Below are 23,755 nucleotides of genomic sequence, written 5' to 3' on the forward strand. Positions count from 1 at the left end.
CCCCAAAGACGTGTGGGTTTGTAGGTGAATCAACTTCTGTAAATTGCCCCTATGTGTAGGGAGTGGATGAGAAAGTGGGATAACACAGAACTAGTGTGAATGGGTGATAAAGCTCCTTTTCATCATTTTATATTATCCTAAATTGGGTTAACTGTCAATGAATTCCATAATGTTGTCACTGTTATGTAACAAACCGTGACCACCATATACACCACAATCACCTCCAACCAGCAGGGTGATAAAGACCAGATTGTCAATTTGGATGTTTCTTTGTACATTGTTTTTATTTTCATCTACCTAACCGTATGCTTGCAAATGAGGCTAAAAGCACAATCTGTTCCTATGCCATTACTAATGTCCTTATAATCAGCTATCAATGGCTTCAGAGACCACCACTTGGGAATCTCCTGTCAGATTATTCCTCTCTCCTACTGTGATGAGGAGATATGTGATATAAGCTCATCACCTCCTGCTCAGTGCAGATCAGATTTGGAGTCTCAGGCGTTTAGCCATCAGCAACAATAGCCCTGTGAAAGCACACTTGCTTCTGGGTTGGATGGTATGCACATGTAACATAGACTCTGACTTCAGTGCTGTGTCATGAAGGAGCTGCAGTGCCCCAATTTCTTTTTTTTAATGAATATCAAACCAATGCTTAGTCTGTCCTATCAAGCAGATGTAAAAGATCTTAAGTACAAAATTTGGCAGTTAAACATCAGGATGCACCAGCAGCGCAAAGCACAATATAGTTGCATGTTCTTGCTTATGGGATTCGGGTAATGTTAAGCAGCTCAATTTTTTAAAATTGTGCCATATAGTTACTGTAAGATGAGATGTGCACTCTTTCGAGGTGATGGTACTCCCCACAAATAACTCGTTACTGCTCTTGATATACATGATATACAGTTTTGTTTAAATTTTTTACGTTTTGTTTTGGAGTACAGGGAAATACTGTTTTGGTGTCTACTTACACTAAACAGTTTACTTTGCATTATAATGCCATCATGTTTTGTCCATATCAGGTGCAATAGACCCGCGGCCTTTTTTAAAGAAAGAGCCTTTATGCAGCCCCCTTTCGTGACCTCGAAATGTCCCAGAGAACTACATGGCCTACAGAGTACTTCTGAAGTGTATTCATTGTTGTTTTGCAGGAAGTGTGGGAGGCGGTTTGTGCATGACAACATTCCACAAACAGTAGAGTGATAGTGAGCAGATAAAACTGGCACCAGAAAGGAGCCAGCGTTTAATATGCAACTGACTTGGGCACATAGTTCCAGCTTTGTATTGACATTACTTTTGGCTCATTGTAAGGAAGTGTTGGTGAAATAGGGAGCAACATTCTGCAGAGCTCCTGGTGATCACGGGTGACCAAGCCATTCGCAGATCAGATTCCTTCAATCAATAATTACTGCATAATGTGCTAAAGAGTGAACAAAGTGTGGACACAGACCAGCACTTCCCTAAATTGTGTCTAGGTTTGTTGCAACCAAGCTGTGCACTATTATATTCTCCATGGTTGATATAAACAATCTGATTTAAAAAATATATATATATAGGATAGGAATGTTAGTTTCCTTTATATGTTTTGGCAGACAAATTTGCTTGGCTTAAGTTCAGTTTTCCAGGCGACTGCGCTGAGAGTTGATTGTAGCGGAAACCTGGCTCTCCTATAAGTTCATGCAGAACCTGACATGGATTCAGAGCGTTTTCAAACTGCAAATATGTCGCAAAGGATCAGGCTGTTTCCAGGGAAGGTATGAGTAAAGAAACAGAAAATGGCAGTTCACACAGAGAAAGGAGACCCTTGCTCAATTCTGACTGAAGGTGTACTGTGTGTGCAGTTGACCCACATCTCAAAGACGGGGTTGTTAATGGACCTGTCCCACTTAGGCGACTTTTTAAAGCAACTACAGGCGACTAGTTTGTCGCCACATGTTCGCCGGTGGTCGCCGGGAGTAGTCTCCTCAGTCGCGCAAAAAATCGTAGTGTCTTTCTGGTCGCCGCTAAATTTTCAACATGTTGAACATTTTTCGGCGACAATGAGTTTGACGTCAATGAGCGTAGCTTGACTTCTCCTGACGTAGGTGCTGTTCTATGTTGTCGCCAGGATGATGTAGGTTGTCGCCGGTTTTTCGGTGACCTGCTACGACTATGACAGTCGTCGGCAGTTGCCTAAAAAATCGCCAAGTGGGACAGGCCCATAAGTTAATTGGGCACTGTAACTTTCCAATAGTGGTGGAATCTGGAGGGAGTAGATGGAAATATGAGGATAACAAAATGGGATTAGTATAAATGGGTGGCCTATAGTCAGTGCAGACCCAGTGGGACAAGAGTGTTTTTGAGTTGCATGACTCTCATAGGCACAATTTTATTATGTTGGTGCACAATAAAGTTCAGTGGGTGCAGGTTAACTGAGAGCTCTGAGCCCACATCATTACCATGTGATCTTGTTTATTGTTGTAACGATTCTGAAATCCTATTCAACTATGTGAACAAATAACCTGTTTTAGCAATTTTTTTACCTTAAGATTGCAAATTCAAAAACTAACCAATGTTTTAAAATTATCACTGATTTAGTTGAATGGAAATAAATCCAAAAATAAGTCATTTGGAAGAGAAACAATTATATTCAATACTTTATGTATTGTCTTCCTAATTGCATATTTTAAATTGAATTTGTTATTGAGATTATAAGTGAGTTTTATTACAATGAAATGATTTAAATCCCCAAAATTGAGGCTTCAGTTCATTAATTACTGCTGGGGTCGACATAAGAACACCGCAACTTTACAATTAAAATTTATACTAGGATATGAGCAGCCCTCACCTAAAATTGTGTAGGTGACTGGGAATGAGAAAATCCTGGATACCAACACGCAGCTTCCCTCCTAAGTGCATATTTCCAATTTTAATGGAGGAGGTATGCAGAGTGGGCAGACACACTCATCAGACAGACTGGCAATTTCATTCAGATACACTAACCTTCCCTGCTTTCTGATTACTCCAGCTTTTGGATGTGACCTGGGGGCCTAACCGACTGACAGGTTAGCCAGCCAGCCTTTCATTTTTGCTGGCTTCAGCTGGAAATTAGTGAGTTGAAACAAAAGTGCTTATCACGTCCTGCCATTTAAATTGGACAGGAACTGATGGAAACCTGTTTCTCTGACTTTCCTCAAGTCCAATGTGATAAGAAAGGAAAACAGGCATATATTTGCTCTGGAAATTCGTTCCCGTTTTCATGTTTGTTATACACCATATGATATTGGCCTGTGTTGTGCCACTCTCGTGAAAATTAATTTCATTAACTTTAGATAGCATGTTTGATGTCTTTGCCTACCAAATATATGAAGTCAGTGGAACTGAATGGATGCCTTGATCTGTTAGTTTATGACAAATCTGGTTCACAAATCAATTCTACATTTAATAACACAAAATGCTGGAGTAGCTCAGCGAGACAGGCAGCATCTCTGGAGAGGAATGGGTGACGTTTCGGGTCGAAACCCAGAAGATGGGTCTTGACCCGAAACGTCATTCCTTCTCTTCAGCGATGCTGCCTGTCTCGCTGAGTTACTCCAGCATTTTGTGTCTATCTCCGGTTTAAACCAGCATCTGCAGTTCTTTCCTATACGTTAATAATATCCATTCTTAAATATTACAGTAACTTTTTTTTACTTGCCTTTGCCCTGCTTTTGCCTGCAGCATTGGCTGTTTGAAGAACATTTGTTCAATCAGCGCTTCTCCTCAGTGCTCCACACAACCAGGTGCACCTTTGTAGACTAGACCCAGCATGAGTTGGAGATTAATGGTCACAGAATGCTCCACAGCATATCACACTTGTTTGGCGGTAACAAACAGCATGCATTTGTATCCCAATGGCAGCATCTACAATGTTAATCTCCGCAGATTGCTGAATTTGAAATTAATACAGAGCCTGCTTGTTTTAACAGGTATAAATAAACGGCAGCTGTTGCTACATTCAACACAAGCTTTGTTCATCATCTTAAGAGGGCCTCTAACAAGGCTGGTTCTGAATTGATATTTGAAGTTGGAACCTTTTCATTGTTGACTATCTGGAGGTGAGCATATGCTAGTTTGAGTTCTCACCGCCATACTTAAAGATTGATTGATATTGAGGTTTTGATTCATTTGGGAAGTCTACCTACTGGGATTACATGTTTTTTATAAGGGAGCTTTGAAGTACCATGTTAATTTGTATTGTTGTTTTTGCACATGCTGTTCTTGATATGTGAGCAGAACAATTGTGGATAATGATGCTGGAGAGATTTTAGATAGAGGAGCCAACGATCATAAAATCCTCAGTACTTTCAGCGATGTGTTCCGGATGATCTTGTGTGTTTTCATTTTCCATCTTTCAATACATTGAATAATGCAGATTCCCACTAATTGTGATCTTAAAAAAGATCCAATAATTACGACTGTAACACTGGTAAAAATGTACAAAGTTTCGGAGTAAGTTGCAACCTACTTTGTCTTACCAATGATTAATGCCATAGCTTATGAACAGGAAATGTTTTGCTTCAGAGAGGGAATCTATAGGATTTTTAAAATGAGTTATTTGATTGTCAAAAGAGAAATAACTTTTCTGTTGAAATTTAAGTAAAGACATGCTTTAATACACACTTTAGAATGTAATTTTTTTTATTTAATTACTTCATCTTTTACATTTTATTTGGTTAATATTTAACATGCTTAACATTGATTATTTGTTATTTTCATTTATTTGATGCTGACTGTGGCAGTTTTACTTTGGATGGCAAGGAAGTAATATGACGGTCTAATATGATTTTTCTGGTGTATATGAGTGAATGCATTAGTAAATATACAATGTGAGACTGACTTGCCTGCTTTTGTGTATATAAAACACCAATGTACAGACAGTGCTTTTGTGTAGCAGAGATTTATGTGGGCATAATGTGTATGCTGTAACGATGACATTTGCATAAATGTTGAAGAAGTAACGTCGACCTCGCACAGAAAAATATAGGTGTTAATAGGAGAGTCGAAGGTTTACTTGAGCAGGAGTTAAAATATCTTTGCATGAATTGGATGGACCAAATGTCTCCATGTGTTCTCAGTAAGGCTGCTGTCTTTCTATGAGGAGGAATCTGAAAGTTCTGACTCTGCCCTTGGTGTTCTCCTATGTTTTAGTATCGGATTGTCTGTCGAAGAACCCAAATGCCTAATGCATTCCCATCTCGCCCACGTCAGGCAGTAGGTCATCTGATTTGGGCCTACTACTTGCAGAAGCCATTCCCATTGCCAACAGTTGTCTTAAGTACTCCTACCATGGCACTAGGTTGTTGAGCCATTTGAGCTTCCAGATGTCCTTGGAATTAAGCGTGGCTGTTGTTTGTAATTGTACTAAGAATCTGGGAACTTCACCACTTAATGCATTGGATTTTTTGCATGTCGCGCAGGTAAGAATATGTCACTGTCCCCCGCAGATTCACAGTCCATTATGTACCAATATTTTGACATTGTCCGTCCCGTGTTTTAAAGTTTCCAAACTGAAGTACTATCCACCTATAATTGTCTGAGATACTAGCTTTTCATTTGTTGAAGGCACAAAGAACGGCAGGTGCTGGTTTACAAAAAAAACCCACAGTGCTGGAGTAACTCAGCAGGTCCTGACCTGCATTTCTGGAGGATGTGGATAGGTGACTCAGTCTGAAGAAGGGGCTCCGATCCAAAACATCACCTCTCTGCGTTCTCCTGAGCTGCTGACTGACCCACTGTGTTACCTCAGCATCTTGGCTTTTTCTCATTTGTTGGATTGTCCAACGTTTGCAATCCACACATTATATTAAACAATTGCATGCAAGATAAAGTTTCATTTTAGTCTATTATAAAATTGACTAAATGGTCTAATATAAAGTTACATTTTAGTCTATTAGTTTGCAGTCCACGTATTATAATAAATAATTGCATGTAGGATAAAGTTACATTTTAGTCTGTTTAAAATCAGTGGTGTACTTTGTATTGACATTTAATTTATATACACATCTCTTCATTATCAGATTTTGAAGAGGACTGTTTAAAACTCAAGAATCTGCAATTGGATGAATTCCTTTTTTTTTTATTGGTTACCATTTCAGATAGCTATTTTATGGAATATTTTGGTGGAAAAGTTCATTCACTGAACTATAATTATAGCCTTTATATGGTATCGATATGGTTTTGTGGAGAGTTACGTCTGAAAAGCCTCCAATTTACTGTGCACTCGATGTAATGATAACAGAAATAACATTTGGAGAATAGTACTGTTAAGCCCTATCAGTACTTTGAAGGTTAATTTGATGTTTGATTTGACATTGCTCTTAAAAAGAACAATTACTTGCTCTTTATCAGCTTATGCCCGCGTGTTGCATGCAAGCATGAACTGCTTCATTTTTTCGGGATTGCAAATTGAATTGAATACAATGCAATCAGAATTAAACATTCACATTCTGACCTGGAAGGAAGGAAGGTAATTGATGAAGCAGCTTCTTACAGCAACATGCTGGGAATGGGATGTTTGACCTCCAACTAGAACCATTTTCCTCTGCGCAAGTTGTGACTCAAACCAATGGTGGGTTTTCCCCGGCACTTTCATTGTTTAATTTTACCAGAGTTCTTTCCCAGCATTAAATGTGTGAATGCTGCCTTTGTCAAAGGCAAATCATTCTCAGTTCAACCCTGGAATTCGGTTATTTTATCTATTTATGACCAAGGAGATCTGGCACCAGGTTTTACTGGCCAATAGCCAGACTAAGCACTAAGGTTATTGATGATTGAGTGCTATTTTTCCAGTTAACAACATCATCTTCATTACTATTGTGAATAAAGAACTGAGATGATAATTTGCAGGATTTAATTTGATCTGTTTTTGGAGGACAGGATGCACCTGGCTAATTTTCCGCATTATCTGAAAGATGACAATTTTGCAACAACATTGGAACAACTTGGCGGAAGCTGCTGGTTGTTCTGCAGCACAATTCTGAAGAACAATTGACATATCTAATGCCTTCAGCCATTTTGTGATAACATATAGATTGAATAGAATTTGCTGAAGACTGATGATGGGTGCTTAGGAGGAATAGTTCATTTATTTGCCTGCTTCAGTCGAACATGTTTGAAAAATGCACCAGTCTTGCCTTTGGCACTTGCACACTGAACTGCATTATTTTTGGTGTAAATATAAGTGCTGTCTGCACAAAGTTTGTATGCTAATGTGGCCACGTGGGTTTTCTCTGGGTGCTCTGGTTTCTCTCACACTTTAAAGACGTACAGGTTTGCAGGTTAATGGCTTTAGTAAAAATTGTAAATTGTCCCTGGTGTGTAGGATAATGCTAGTCTATCAGCGTGATCGCTGGTCAGTGCAGACTCGGTAGACCACAGGGTTTGTTTCCACGCTGTATCTTTAAAGTCTAAATTGTTCTAATTGCATTCAGCCAACTTGTTCTTGTATTCCATATAACCATATAACAATTACAGCACGGAAACAGGCCATCTCGGCCCTACAAGTCCGAGCCGAACAACCTTTTTCCCTTAGTCCCACCTGCCTGCACTCGTACCATAACCCTCCATTCCGTTCTCATCCATATGCCTATCCAATTTATTTTTAAATGATACCAATGAACCTGCCTTCACCACTTCCACTAGAAGCTCATTCCACACCGCTACCACTTTCTGAGTAAAGAAGTTCCCCCTCATGTTACCCCTAAACTTCTGTCCCTTAATTCTGAAGTCTTGTTTGAATCTTCCCTATTCTCAAAGGGAAAAGCTGATCCACATCAACTCTGTCTATCCCTCTCATCATTTTAAAGACCTCTATCAAGTCCCCCCCTTAACCTTCTGCGCTCCAGAGAATAAAGACCTAACTTATTCAACCTTTCTCTGTAACTTAGTTGTTGAAACCCAGGCAACATTCTAGTAAATCTCCTCTGTACTCTCTCTATTTTGTTGACATCCTTCCTATAATTGGCGACCAAAAAATGTTGTACACCACACTCCAGATTTGGTCTCACCAATGCCTTGTACAATTTTAACATTACATCCCAGCTTCTATACTCCATGCTCTGATTTATAAAGGCTAGCACACCAAAAGCTTTCTTTACCACCCTATCTATATGAGATTCCACCTTCAAGGAACTATGCACGGTTATTCCCAGATCCCTCTGTTCAACTGTATTCTTCAATTCCCTACCATTTACCATGTACGTCCTATTTTGATTTGTCCTGCCAAGGTGTAGCACCTCACATTTATCAGCATTAAACTCCATCTGCCATCTTTCAGCCCATTCTTCCAAATGACCCAAATCACTCTGTAGACTTTGGAAATCCTCTTCATTATCCACAACACCCCCTATCTTTGTATCATCTGCATACTTACTAATCCAATTTAATACACCTTCATCCAGATCATTGACGTACATGACAAACAACAAAGGACCCAACACCGATCCCTGAGGCACCCCACTAGTCACCTGCCTCCAACCCAACAAACAACCATCCACCATTACCCTCTGGCTTCTCCCACAGGGAAGGGGCTTCATGTAAAGGTTTGCTTGGGTATAAGATTAAAAACTGACCAGAACCTGATCTGAGTACAGCTAATCTGGATCTGACCTGAGGCTGAGCAATTGTTCTGCTTTTGTTGCTCTCCTCGACCTGATGGCGAATCTGGTCAAGTTTGGATCAGGTAACCAGGATCTGTAATGAATAGGGAAATGGAAACCACTTCCTGTGCTACTTGCACAATCCTGGCTACTTTCACATCCCCCAGTACCGAGCCATTGTGCATCCTTTCAATAAAGAATCGTCCCAGTCTGATCTGAACTGAACCCAAGGGCAACATTTTTGATACCTGATCCAAACTCAACACTTCAGTGGAATTCTGGTGGGGTCGTGTCGGGTAACTAGTCTTTCACTCCAAAATGGCATGCTTGCATCTATGAGTTCAGGATTAAGTCAACCATCTGCGGTGGGCTTTGTAATTCAATACCTTAACTAGTCCAATTGAGAACACCCTTGTTTAATGGCTTGAGCAGCTAGTCAACAAAAATAAATTAAATTCCTTCATTTCCAATCGCCCTGCAAAGCAAATGTACAAATCGATAGAACGGCCATGCTTGATTGAACTGTGGGAAGTTTCTCAATGTATGGTGTAAACTTCAGCAATGTCTCCTCACACTGTATGCTCCCCAAATCTTAGCTATTTCACCTTAGCTTTAACATGCAGCATTGTGTAAATCAGGTGCATTGTTTTCAAAAGTGAACTTGCATTTTGTATCGGGCGTTCCTTAGGAACTTGGCTCCAATTCGTAAATGGGATTGTTGGATTGTCAGATGCCCATTTATTTGAGAAACCATTTTTGAAAAACACCAGGAATATAAATACGATCTGTTTTGCGAACCTTGGAATAGTTAATGTATGATTACACCTTGTGGCAAATTCTTGGGTTTCAGCCCTTGGTCTAACATGGTTTGTTGATTACATCTGTGTCCTTAAATTTTAGTTGATTGTAGAGTTAGCACTGTTTATTCGAATTCACTAACTTTGGCTGGAAGTTCACTCAAAGGCACACTTGACAGTTTTGTGCCTTGATAGATTAACATTTCTTAATCAGTATCTGGATAAAAAAAAGCAACATGTATACATGCTGAACGTAAAATAAAACCAGAAAATGCTTTATATACTCAGCAAGTCAGACTGCATCCATGGGAAGAGAGGCAGAGCTAACTTTCAGTGTGAAGACTCATCATCAGATACTGGGATTAGGCGGTGAGAATTGAACATGTTTGTTAGTTTTCCACTTACTGTGTCATTTACATACCAGGGCCTTAAGACCTGCATGGGCCAGAGAGAATTCCCATTAACTTACTGCAAAAGTTTTCCTTAAGTCATTCATTATCATGTTGGGGATCCCCAAACACTCTACAAAGCTATCGGTCTTTCATATTTGTTGACCTGAAAGTCATTGCATGGGAGATCCCCTACAACAAGAATACCAGTCAAGCCTGAAACACTCTGTTTTAACTTCAGATATGACAGCGGTGCCACAATTTCCATCATTTAACATTCAACTGAAATGACAAATGAAATAAGATCTTTGCAGTGGTGTTTTATATACTGTACCGCTCACTGGAAATTCAAATGCATTATAGTGGGCTAAATATTACAAAGCCACGAATTTGAAAAATAGTTTCCCAATTAGTTCAGATTAGTTTAATGATTTTTTTTCTGATTCTAAGAACAGTGGAATTTATCAGAGAGTACATTTATGTTTGGACAGGCTTGGATAAACTTTATATTATGGTGGTTTACTTATGGTGTTGAGCTCAGATCAGGTTGTGCATTTTGTACATAAGCAGACTGCAAACTGAGGTGTAATTCCATCTCAGCAGGAAAATAAAACACAACCTATTTTCAGGAAAAAACAAAAACTTCTAGAGGAACTCAGCAGGTCAGACAGTGTCTGGGGAGGGATTGGACAGGTAATGCTCCCTGATCCGCTGAGTTTCTTTTGTGTTTTGCTCAAGATTCTAGCATTGGCCGTCTCCTGTATCTACAACCTATTGTGAGTTGTCCTCGGGGAATCACCATTTTATTACTCAATTGGGTATTACACTGTTGAATGTAAAAACAAGCTGTTCATCTCAAAAGCGATTCAAGGTTTTTGTTGTGTGAAGTTTCTGTTAGAATTGTTTTAATTCTGTGTAGTTGTAAATAGAATGAAAGGCTTCTTCAAAGTTGAGAGATCTGAAGATTAATATATGCTGTTAATCTGAAAACCTGTGTAGACCAACTGGCTGGAGTTTTTGTGGACACCTTCAACCTCTCATTTATGAAGTTTGAGGTTCCCACCTGCTTTAAGAGGGCATCAATAATACCGATGCCCAAGAAAAGTATGGTGACATGCCTCAATGAATATCGACCAGTTGCACTAACGTAGCACTAACGTTCATGATGATGAAGTGCTTTGAGAGGTTGGTTATGGCGCATATCAACTCCTACCTCAACATGAATCTCGACTCATTATAATTTCCCTACCGACACAACAATCAACTGATGGGATCTCACTGGGTCTCCACTTTGCACTGGACCACTTGGACAATAAAAACACAAATGTCAGGCTGTTGTTTATAGACTAGAGCTCAGCGCCGCATCCCATCATCCCCTCCAAGCTGGTTATCAAGCTCACGGAACTGGGTCTCTGCACATCTTTCTGCAACTGGATCCGTGACTTCCCCATTAACAGACTAGTTGCTGTACATACTGACAACCACACCGATAACCATCAGTACGGGAGCACCTCAAGGCTGTGTGCTCAACCCACTGCTCTACTCGCTCTATACTCACGAGCGAGTGTAGCCGGACACAGTGCGAACTCCATCTTCAAGTTCGCCGACGACACCACTGTTGTTGAACGAATTACGGGTGGTGATGGGTCAGAGTATAGAAGTGAGAACGATCGACTGATGAAATTAGTGCCAGCCCAACAACCTGGCTCTCAATGTCAGTAAGACTAAGGAACCAATTGTGGACTTCGGAAGAGGAAAGTTGAGGACCAACAAACGTGTATATTGACGGGATGATGTTGGAGAGTCAAAAGCTTCAAATTCCTGCGTGTGCATATCTCTGAAGATCTTTCCTGGACCTAGCAAGCTGATGAAATTATAAAAAGAGCTCATCAACGCTTCTACTTCCTGAGAAGATTACATAGATTCAGTATGACAGAGAAGACTCTCTTGAACCTCCACAGGTGTACAGTAGAGAGCATATTGACTGGTTGCATTGCAGCCTGGTTCGGCAACTTTAATGCCCAGGTGCGATGAAGACTGCAAAACGTGAACCCTGCCCAGTCCATCACGGGTACCGACCTCCCTACTGTTGAAGGGATTTACAGGTCGCTGCATCGTCAGAGTTCCACACACACATTTCACTCTTGCCATCGGGAGGAAGATATGGGAGCCTGAAAATTGTTATGTCCAGGTTCAGGAACAGCTTCTTCTTCCTTGAAGCCATTAGGCTATTAAACACTACAACCTCCAAGTGAGCTCTGAACTACATAGACAGGGGCATTGGCTTTGTCTTTTTGCACTATTATTGTTTGGTTTGTTTTTACGTGCATGTGGGTATGTAGATATATGAACTTTTGTTTTTGTTCATTATATCGTTTCCCGAGTACTATGTTTACATATGCTGGTATGCTGTTGCAAGTAAGAATTCCATTGTTCTGTCTGGGAAATATGATGAATAACCACTGTTGACTCTTTACGAGTTTGCGGTCTTGGATGTTTTCATTCTTTTCTTTTGGCAAGGCAATTAATTTCATTATTTGAGATGCTATTCTGAGCATAATAGCGATTTAAAAATAACTTTCAGTGGCAATAGGAATGCATTTTACAGTAATCATATCGTCAATTTCTCTTGCAAATCCTCATGTGAGCGAGCATCATTTTTTTTCTTTCATTTTACCAGTGTTTAGATTATATGAATTTATATACTTTCATGATACATTCTCAGATGACAATTGGTTAAAAAAGATGCAACTTTGTTGATACAACCATCTTTAAGAATGATAGATATCATTAACCAGAACTTTATTTTTGAAGTTATTATTCATTCCCTTCTGATGTTTTGTTACTATTTACAACTTTTAACTTTTTCTAATTTATAATCATACTTTATTAGCCAAGTATGTTTTGCAACATACAATTAATTTTATTTGCCATACAGTCATGCCAATAAAAAGCAACAAAACACACAAAATACATTTTAACATATATTTAAATATCAAGTCTTCTGAAACTTGATCCTTTCTAATTCCCTTTGAACATAGTAATTGAAGTTCTGGTAACTGACATAAATTACCCAGTTATAGTATTTGGTCCACTGCTTTTATGGTATCATGATGCTTTGATGTTAGTTCTTTGTGTTTGGATTCTATTTGAAAGGATATTTTTGTTTATTACTCTCCATCATAGATGATTAAGGTACATACCTCTCTTGACTGTATAGTTGATATGAGTTTATGTCAAAAGTCTCGTGCAGCATCTAATTTCTTTAATGCTTTGTGCATTTAATGGACTGTTCACCAGTGACTATAGCAAAGAGCAAATGTCTACTTTAGCTTGTTTTTAATTATATACATTTGTTATTTATCAGAATTTTGTCCCCGATTGTCTCCTAGCTTGTAGTACTTCATATTACTAAGTAGATTAAAATCGGCAGTTTCGGAAGCACCAGGATATGTTCATTATCCATTTTAAAGGGGGAAGTGGAAGGAAGAAAGACATTAGAATTGGCTCCCAATGTATGTCTGTTGCTTTGCTATCAGCTCTTTAATCATCTGAGGTATGTTACAGAAAACATGGGAAATTAAAAGCTGCAGTTGTGGGCTTTGCTTAGGAAAAAGTAGTGGCAGTAGACCATTCAGTCCCATGTAATTGCTCCCCTCTCAATATGATCACAGCTGATTTATTGCCTTGGTGCTACTTTGTATTCATTCTATATCCACCTATTCTCTTAACTACCTATTTTGATACACTAACCATCTATCTTGCCAATGAGATCACCTCCATTTTGTGAAAGAAGCAAACACCCACTCTTCATAGTCACTCCCCGTATGCCAAACCTGCCATCCCAAGATTCAAAATGACAGTCTTCTACTGCACTCCGTCAATCTCACATATAACGTCCTTTAAATAGTGAGACCAGTGCTGCATATAATATTCCTTCCATATGTGGTCTCACTGTCACCGTATATTACTGAAGCAAGGTGTCTCTACTCTGGCACTGAAATCTCTGCATGATTTGAGTGGTAATCTTCACCAGGGCATCTTTGGAACATGGAGTCAGTGTCCTATAATTGAATAGATTGTTGGCTTAACAGTATCCCAGGTCAAGATGCTCACTCCTTCATGGGTCAAGATACATGGAGAACTTGTATGAGGCCAAATGCCCAAACATTTAAATTGCACAATTTTAAACCATCAATAGAACTGTATATTTAAATGGCTTTGAATATGAATGTATTGCAATCGTGTCATTTGTTTATTTGCCTTCTTTCTTTTGCTCTTTATTCCCAGCATTACATATCTCTCTAAGAATCTATCAATTATCTGTTATTCTGCATTTCTCTTAACTCCAACTTCAATATTTATTTTCTGTCATTTGCTTATAGTCTCTATTCTCTTCCCATTCCTGATCAATGAAAACAAATCACAAACTATCTTAACTGGGGAAAAAAAATTAATCTTAATGTTTTCTTCAGCAATTTTAACCATTCAGTATTTTGGATTGTCATTTTGTATTAGTTCTGTGTCTCAGGCATACGCGTTTACTCGTAGACCAAATACAAAACTTGGCAGATGGGAAATCAACCTGTTATTGGCTCCTTCCACCATTTGTGCTTGGTTTCCGTGTGCTCTCGTTACTGTCTCTAAGTGCTCAGTGGCTTTTAAAAGCTACTAGACCAAGTGCAGACCCGTTGGGTCTGCTCCCCCAATGGTATGATCCCCCAACCCAATATTCCACCATGCACCCGTCTCCTCCAATGGAACTGAAGCCGTTCCCAAAAGTAAGATTCCAGCACTGCCCTGCCTCTTTAAAAAAAAATCCAATGGCACCTGCCCTGCCTGCTGCAGCAGTGAAAAGTTCAGTGTTCCTGTCTTGCAACATTGTTTCGAAGTGTGTTGGAAGCTGAGAGGAAGGAGCAGCCGTCAACGAATCAAAAGGCAGGAAGGTATCCGTACTGCAGGCGGGCGGACGGATTTGAGTTTTATATATATACTAGACCAAGTGCAGACCCGTTGGGTCTGCTCCCCCAATGGTGTGATCCCCCAACCCAATATTCCACCATGCACCCGTCTCCTCCATTGGAACTGAGCCCGTTCCCAAATGTAAGATTGCAGCCCTCCCCTGCCTGCTGCAGCAGTGAAAAGTTCAGTGTTCCTCTCTTGCAACTTTGTTTCGAAGTGTGTTGGAAGCTGACATGTAAATGGAGAAGCCTGTTTATTTTTGAAATACTTGGGGGTGGGTGGGGGAGAAGGATTTGATTAAAAACATGTACTTCAACACGACGAAATGAAATGAGGAGCGGATACTTAGAAAGAAAAGCGAAATCTCTACCGAAATGGAAAATATCTCGGAGATTGAGCGTCTGGATTGGGCGTGGCAATGAATCAAAGGAAGAAATGCAGCCGGCAGCCGTACATGCAAATGAATCCATTCCGATTGGACATCTGCGAGCATCGGCCATTCCGATTGGACATCTGCGAGTATCGGGCACGAATCGAAAGGCAGGAAGGGATCCGTACTGCAGGCGGACGGATGGATTTGAGTTTTATATATATAAAAGATATAGAAGATAGATAGATAGATATAGATAGATAGATATATATTTTAAAGTTGAGCTGTCTTGGACCAGGGAGTTGTCTTTGACCAGGGACTCCCTTATACTAAGAGGCTTTGAAACCTCTTTGAAGCATGCCTGTTTGTTTTGACGGTAGTAGTGCAGCTACCTTCTCAAAGAGTGGGAATATTTTACTCTATGGGACCTCTGTTGCAACAATAAGAGCTGTATAACTATGGGCATTTCCCCAGCTGGCTCTGCTTATGGACTCAATTTATGATACAAGTTAGATTTATATGGTCAACATTCTAATATGCACCCAGCAGTTACTGGTTTCTGCCTTATCTGAGAAAGAATAAATCAGTCACCCTATACATACATACATGGATTCAGGTGTCTTGCATTCTGAGTGTAAAGGAGCATTGAAATAAAAGTCGGAACCAAAGGATACCTTACCTGAACTTTAACTCTATTAGCATATGAATCTGTTTCCAACTCATGCATGAGTGCTGCACAACTTTTTCCCTCATTTCTGATCTTTCTGGCCATTACCTACAAAAGCCTATTGTTAAATATGCACACTTTGAAGGAGACCCAACCCAAAATATCACCTATCCATGTTCTCCAGGGACGCTGTTTGACCCGCTGAGTCACTTCAGCAGTTTGTGTCCTTATTTGTAAATTAGTAGCTGCAGATCCTTGTTTGTTCACCTTTGAAAATAAAATTTAGGTGGTAATTGCATTGATATGGACAGCCCACTGAATTTTTATGCATGTTTCTTGGCTTTCAAGTAAACCATTGTAGCATGAGATTTATTTCAAGTCATCTTCAGGCTGTTAAACACCTCTTTGGTACTCAAGAAAGCCGGCAGTAAGTATGCAGGTACAGCAGGCAGTGAAGAAAGCGAATGACATGTTGGCCTTCATAACAATAGAAGTTGAGTTTAGGAGCAAAGAGTTCCTTCTGCAGTTGTACAGGGCCCTAGTGAGACCACACCTGGAGTATTGTGTGCAGTTTTGATCTCCAAATTTGAGGACGAACATTCTTGCTATTGAGTAAGTGCAGCATAGGTTCACAAGGTTGAAGGGGCTGTCCCACTTGGGCGACCTAATTTAAAAAAATGACATGTTGAAGACCTTCTTCGACTATGTTGAAGACCAGCTACTACTAGCTACGACTAACTTCGGGAAAATTGGACTCCGAATAGTGGAGAGTGAAGACGACCTCCTTCGATCTCCTTCGACCTCCCTTCGACTATGTTGAAGACTACCTTCGACTACCCTCGATTACCTACGACTAACATGGTGACCTACTACGACTAAACCTACGAGTAAAAAAAGTATCAATTTTTTTCCATGGTAATAATAATAATAAATTTTATTTTCGGGCGCCTTTCAAATCTCAAGGTCACCTTATAAAGATTAAACAGAAGGAAAAAAAAACATGTAGTCGGAGAAAAATAAATAATAAGGACATCATCAATACACAAATTAAAGATAGAAATCGCTCCAAAGACACAAAATCAAAAAATCAAAAAAAACACAATGTGAAGAGAGAGCAGCGGCAGCTAAAGCGCGCCAGCGTCCACTCTCTCTTCCGACAGCCATCTTGGACACAGACTAACAAAGTACCTTACACACAGAAAAATCATCCCCCCACAGTGGAAGGCACAAAAGTCCAGTCCCCAACCCAAGTTCTCCCAAAAGTCAGGCCTTTTAACGCCACCGCTGTTGCCTCAACGGAGACCCGATGTTCCTGGCCGTTCTAGCCGGGTGGTCTTGCCCCGGCGTCGGGAGAGTCCTCACAGCGGCTGGGCCACCTGGAACGGCCGCTTCCTAGCAGGGGATTGTCGGCTTCCGAAGCCGACAAGGGCGCACCGAGTTGGAGCTCCCAGGCTCCCGATGTTAATGTCGGCGCCGCCCGCTCCGCTCCGCAGGCCCGCAGCCCGGAGGTGTTGCTCTTGGCAGTCCAGCTCACCGGAGCTCCAGCGCGGCGACATCCAGGCAAGGCATCGCCCGCTCCGAGATGGCGCTCCAGCGCTGTGCCGCCACCGAAGCCGAGGTGCTGGGCGGTCCCCACCAGGAAACGGCGCTCCAAGGTTACCTCCTTCCCCCCACAATAAGAAGTCCATTCTCCGAAAAAATGACGAACAAAACTAACTCAAAACTGAAAAAAAAATGAATTAAACGGACGGCTGCTGGTTAGCAGCCGTTCCCCAAGATGGCTCCTCCTATGACCATTTTTTACTCGCGGGCATTTTTTTAACATATTGAAAAAAACGCCGCGACCTAGCTGAGGCCTCGAGTACGCGGAGACCACTCTCGAGCATAAAGGAGAGTTACGAAGACCTTCTTTGACCCCGTGTTGACCATGCTGCGAGTATGAGTCGAGGGCAAACTCACCAGAACTTGCGGATTAGGTCGCCCAAGTGGGACAGGCCCTTTATTCCCAGGATGGTGGGACTGTAGTGTGCTGAGAGAATGGAGTGGCTGGGCTTGTACACTCTGGAATTTAGAAGGATGAGAGGGCATCTTATTGAAACATATAAGATTATTAATGTTTGGACACGCCAGAGGCAGGAAACTTGTTCCCGATGTTGGGGGAGTCCAGAACCAGGGGCCACGGTTTAAGAATAAGGGGTAAGGCATTTAGAACAGAGATGACGAAGAGAGACACTTTTTCACACAGAGAGTTGTGAATTCTCTACCTCAGAGGGCGGTGGAGGCCGGTTCTCTGGATACTTTCAAGAGAGAGCTAGATAGGGCTCTTAAAGATAGATGAGTCAGGGGACATGGGGAGAAGGCAGGAATGGGGTACTGATTGTGGATGATCAGCCATGATCCTATTGTCTATTGCAAACCAGACCTGATGAGGTTTCTCTCACCTCTAACTTGTTCTCTCGCCTCTTTTTCCCATTGCTACAACCATTTGTAATGTTAGTTGCGTATTCCACAGGTTATGTCACTTTTTTTCCCTATTCACTCTGTGCAGAAGCTACAATTCATTGCAAAACATTCTTACCATAAAATTATTTTACAGAACAACAAAACTGCAGGATTTTTGAACTCCCTTCAACTTGGCACCAAGTAATCATTAATTCATCTATCTGTTTCAGTTTGGGTGGAATCTCCAAAATGTGGGGCTTGGTCTTTTTGTTTTTGCCAAGTAAAACTAAATTCAGCTGTGTAAACCTTCAACGCAAAGAAGCTCACTTATTGTCTTTTCCTTGTACCTGTGCCTAGGAATATTCTCTTAAAGATATTAACAAATATACATCGTTGTAATTGTTTAGATTGCTGAGGAATTGACCTTATTGCTGAAGTTGCATGCACACATGTCAAAAACTATTGTCAGCTACATTTTGTGTAGTTCAGTTCTTTGCTTTTTAACCTCTTGTCGAGAAGATGTTAGCTATCTAAGCTGGTGTGTTCTTTTGCTCTTTCAAATCTAGGTATGTTTCCACCATGCACTTGCTATATCCTCTTCTATTCTGCCTGTCACTCCTGTGATGTATTTGTTCTGCCACCTCTACTGTTCCAAAAAGGAGCTTTGGCAACCATGATTTTAAAATTGGACGTTGTTTAGAATTTCACGTTGCTTTGACTTGCTGTTGAAACCACATCCTAAGTTCCATGAGCAGCGTGGAAAAAAATGAACCTGGATTTAATTTTTGATTGATGCAGATATTTTGCTTAAAAGTAGCAAATGCTGCTGAAGACACAACTTTAGTCAAGCTGTGATGACCCTCGCAGTCAAATAGTCATTGCCGTTCATCTCTGGGGTCTCATGCGAAGGGTAAGCACATAGATAAGTTGTTAGGCAGATACCGATGCTTGTAAGTGTGTATCCCGTGAGCTGCAGCACCAAGCCAAGTAAACTGGGAACAGAGACTTGTAGTCTTGCTGGTGATTCCATGTTGCTTAGCGATAATTTAAAAAAAGGGTTTGAGTTGTATTTCTAATAGTTAAGAAAGAACGTATTCTTGTTATAAAAGCATACTGTTTTCCTGAGTAATTGTAATCCTTCAATGTATCACATGATTAATTTTCAATGAAAAATAAAAAGTAAATGCAAATAGGGTAGATTTTATTCTTGGTTCCTCTGTGTGACTGCTACGCAACCCAAGAACGGTCTCGGCCATGAACAATGGTTTCCGCAGGACCATCTGGGATGATCATTCATGTTCATGTGTCAGTGCAGGGATAGTCAGTCATGTTTGAATAGTTTGCTCCTGCAGAAGCAAACTATTGGACAGTAGGCAATAGAAATTGATCAGTAAATGGAGCCATGATTGAATGGTGGAGTGGCCTAATTCTGTTCCTATGTCATTGATATTATGAAAGTAATTTGTGTTTTGTGTAACCGGGCAAATTATTTTTGGGTGCCTGACATGCAGGTGTATAGTTGCCTCTCTTGGTGTCAACATGTGTTCAGATGCATCTTGTTGTGTGGTATGTTGCCATTTATTGGAAGATTTAAGTAGAAGAGATGACTTGCTCGAGTTATATAAGGTTCTCTGATTACACAGTACCCAGGTGGAAATATTTTGTTTCATCTCTAACCTATGGATGAATATTCTCGTGATCGAGCAAATGTTACAAAGATCCACCGGACTGATTCTTGATTTGTTGCATTCAGAGATACAGCAGACTGGGTCTGTACTCTCTTGATCTCAGTGAAATGTACAGAATAAATCTGGTACTTGACAGGGTTGATGGGAGGATAATGCTTCCCCCAGCTGGGGTGTCTAGAGTTGCAGATGTAGCCCAGCCCATCACATAACCCAGACTCCCCACCATATACCATCGGCACCATACTGCCTCGGAAAAGCAGCCAACATAATCAAAGGTGATACAAGGAACTGCAGATGCTAGTTTACAAAATAAGACACACCTTGTGAGTAACTCAGCGAGTCAGGGTGCATCTCTGGAGACGGGTACAGGTGACGTTTCGGGTCAGGAGCCTTCTTCATAATCAAATATTTATCCCACCCTTGTCATTCCTTCTTCTTCTTGCTCCCGTTGGGTAGAAGATACAGAAGCTTGAAAGTCTGTACCACCAGACTCAGGAGCAGCTTGTGTAGGAAGGAACTGCAATGCTGGTTTAAACCGAAGATAGACACAGAAAGCTGGAGTAACTCAGCAGGACAGGCAGCAACTCTGGAGAAAAGGAATGGGTGACGTTTCAGATTGAGACCCTTCTTGAGAAGAATGGTCTCGACCCGAAACGTGACAGATTCCTTTTCTCCAGAGATGCTGCCTGTCCTGCCTTCTGCTCAAGAAGGGTCTCAATCCGTAACATCACCTATTCCTTTTCTCCCGAGATGCTGCCTGTCCCACTGAGTTACTCTAGCTTTTTGCGTCTATCTCAAGAACAGCTTGTTCCCCTCTGTTATCAGGCTTCTGAACAATCCTTTCATAGATCTGGGTACTGTCCAATTCACCATTATGGACTTTGTACTTTGTCTGTGGAAATGGTGCATTACAATGCATTACAGTGCATTGCATACAATTACCTTCTCCTTTGCTCTACATATTGTACTTGAGTTTGGCTTGATAGTATTTATGTATAGTTATATCTGATTTGATTGAATAGCATACAAAAACAAAATTTTGCACAGTACCTCTGCACACGTGACGATAATAAATCTAAAACCTGGGTCATGGACTCAATATAATGCGTTTCCCCTTCAGGATGCAGAAAGGAAGATATTTACTCACTGGGAGATTGGTGAATATTTTGAATTCTCTAGGATTATGGAGGATCAGTCATTGGATATGTACAAAAGCAAGATCATGTGCTAGCCTGCAGTGCAACACCAGTTTCACATGCCTTTCTTGACGTGGAAGAATTTTTGCCTCAACCAAACCCACGTGAGGTGCACGCAATCGTTAAAAAATCAAGTGCTGCTTGTCCATTATTCATATTTTTTTATTCAAAGTGCATATTTGTTTCTGATTTACATTGTAAATTTTGAACATGTCGTATAAAAAAGAGCTGTTTAATCAAACTCTATTCAGCACGCAAAAACATCTTTAAATCAGGCATCAAATATTTAACAGACTGGAAGGTACACAAAAATGCTGGAGAAACTCAGTGGGTGCAGCAGCATCTATGGAGTGAAGGAGATGGGCAACGTTTCGGGCCAAAACCCTTCTTAACAGACTGGTATCCCTGTGTTGGAATATGTGGCACGGTGTTTCTAGACACACTACTTTATACAGTTAGTCATCACCATTAACCTGTAGTCTTCATAATGCCCATCCCCAAACGCCCTAATTGCTTCTCCATTGCCATGGCTTTGTCAGTAGGAAAATTGGAGACATAAACATAGAAACATAGAAATTAGGTGCAGGAGTAGGCCATTCGGCCCTTCGAGCCTGCACCGCCATTCAATATGATCATGGCTGATCATCCAACTCAGTATCCCGTACCTGCCTTCTCTCCATACCCCCTGATCCCCTTAGCCACAAGGGCCACATCTAACTCCCTCTTAAATATAGCCAATGAACTGGCCTCAATTACCCTCTGTGGCAGAGAGTTCCAGACTTTCACAGAGACCAAGCGGGAAATGGAAAGATCACTGAGCCTCAGCACGGGTGACTATGTTATGTTGAGGAATAGTATTTTCACTAACCTCCCTCCCAATAAACTATGGTTTTGTAAAACAATTGGCAAATCTGAGACTTCAGCTGAAGATTTTGCTTGAAGATTTGTTCAGTGGAACATCTGGTCATGTTACAGTTTATTTCCAAACATGTGCAGCCAGTTTCCCTGTTACATGATTTGTGTCCCTTGATGTCAGAGACACACTTTTTGGTTTGTGTACTGTGAAATAAATTAGTGCAAATTTTATATGATTCATCGAGGCCCAAAACATTTCATGACAAACAAAGGAGTTTAAATTGCAGTGCAACAATAAACTGGGATTGGAAGCTGAGACACTGAGATTTTTTAGCATAGCATGCTTTTTCTGGGAAATATCAAATAAAAATACATTTCACTCCGAGGAAATGTTATATACAGTTCCTCCGAAGAAATAGCAAAGATTGTGATTCTTTGGTCAAATGTCAAGAATTGTTATTCAAGTGTCAAGAATCAGTTCTACATTCTGCTGCTTGTTGCCGTGTGCCCAATTAGAGGTGTTAAGATGCATTTGAACACTGCAAGTTTAAATGTACTGCTAATTTCATTCGCACTTTGGTTGTCTGGCATGCATGTTGTTTGATTTTTACATCGCGTTAGGATCATTTATCTTGCTAAGTGTAACTGAGTTAAGCGATGCATAAGACAATTTCAAACCTCTTCAGGGAAATGCATGTGTTGCATGGTTTATGAGGTCTACTGGTGATGTTGAACAAACAAAAACAATTTATTTATTTGGGCTAAATGTGGCCAAATTGTCCGATGTACTTCACAAGGGATGAATGGGACGAGTAGTGCAAATAAGGAAATGCCGAGACAAGTGAAAGAAACGGGATTATTGGCTGCACTTTCATTGTAAAATTTGTAAGGTTGGAGAAAGAAAATTGTATATCTGGAATTTAATTTGTACCTTAGGTAAAAGAAATTCAGGAGGAATATATATTTGTTGCATGAATAATATAGAATGATTAATTTGCTCGTTTATTTTTTTTTCATGTTTCTCTCTTTCAATTTCTTCACAATCCCACTTTTTCACACTTGTCCTGTTTGATTCTCTCATTTATTCTGTTCAATCTCTGTCCCTCTGTCCCTAGCATTTCTCTCCCACTGCACCTCTCTCCTCTCAGTGTTTTCGAGTGATTATTTATGATATCATCATCCCAATCACTGATATCTTCAAGTTGCAGTGTTTCATGTTTTAAAAGCATAGCTGGAGGGGATTTTCGAATTGCTTTTGTGGGTCATGACCTGACGTACCTGCACTTGTTCTTTGTTTTTCACTTGTCATGGATAAAAGTATCAGGAAATATTGCCTGGCAAGATTCAATGCTTATTACATTTCAAGCTTTTAAGTTGAGATGGCATATATAATAATGGCATTTTCTATTAAACAAGAACTGATTGGACCATGTTTTCTTCATTTTGAAGCACAAAAACTGCAAGCTTCATTGCACGCCAGCGGTTCGCTTTTCTTAGCCCTCCTGATCAATCCTTAAAGCAATGTTTAAAGCTCCCTTTAACTTATAAATTGTGTTATTAACCATAATCATGTTTTGTAACCATTTTATCCTTCTAGTTAACTAGTTTCTTTCTGTATCTTGAGGAACTGTTGGTTTAGGCTACTACTTGTTTTTATTGTCAGAAGTTTGTGGACTGTTCTTTGCCTGTTAGCCTATAGGTTTATTTGTGTAAATGTGATAACGGGGGCTTCAATATTTCCCGTGATCTATTCCCAGTTCTGACTTTGTGA

At 40.4% G+C, this 23,755-nt stretch overlaps 1 protein-coding gene across 2 annotated transcripts in view; it reads left to right on the forward strand.

The window, feature by feature from the left end:
- Positions 1 to 23,755, forward strand: part of LOC129699727 (tyrosine-protein phosphatase non-receptor type 14-like) — a 183,488-nt gene that overhangs the window by 5,364 nt on the left and 154,369 nt on the right. The window contains exon 2 of one of the 2 annotated variants that reach the window (XM_055639749.1): positions 3,948 to 4,076. The exons of the other annotated variant lie outside the window; for it this stretch is intronic. The gene's annotated coding sequence lies outside the window, so the exon portion shown is untranslated. The remainder of the gene's footprint in view (positions 1 to 3,947; positions 4,077 to 23,755) is intronic. 2 annotated transcript variants of the gene reach the window in all.

Source organism: Leucoraja erinacea, chromosome 8 (genome assembly GCF_028641065.1).
Source record: "Leucoraja erinacea ecotype New England chromosome 8, Leri_hhj_1, whole genome shotgun sequence".
NCBI lineage: Eukaryota > Metazoa > Chordata > Chondrichthyes > Rajiformes > Rajidae > Leucoraja > Leucoraja erinaceus.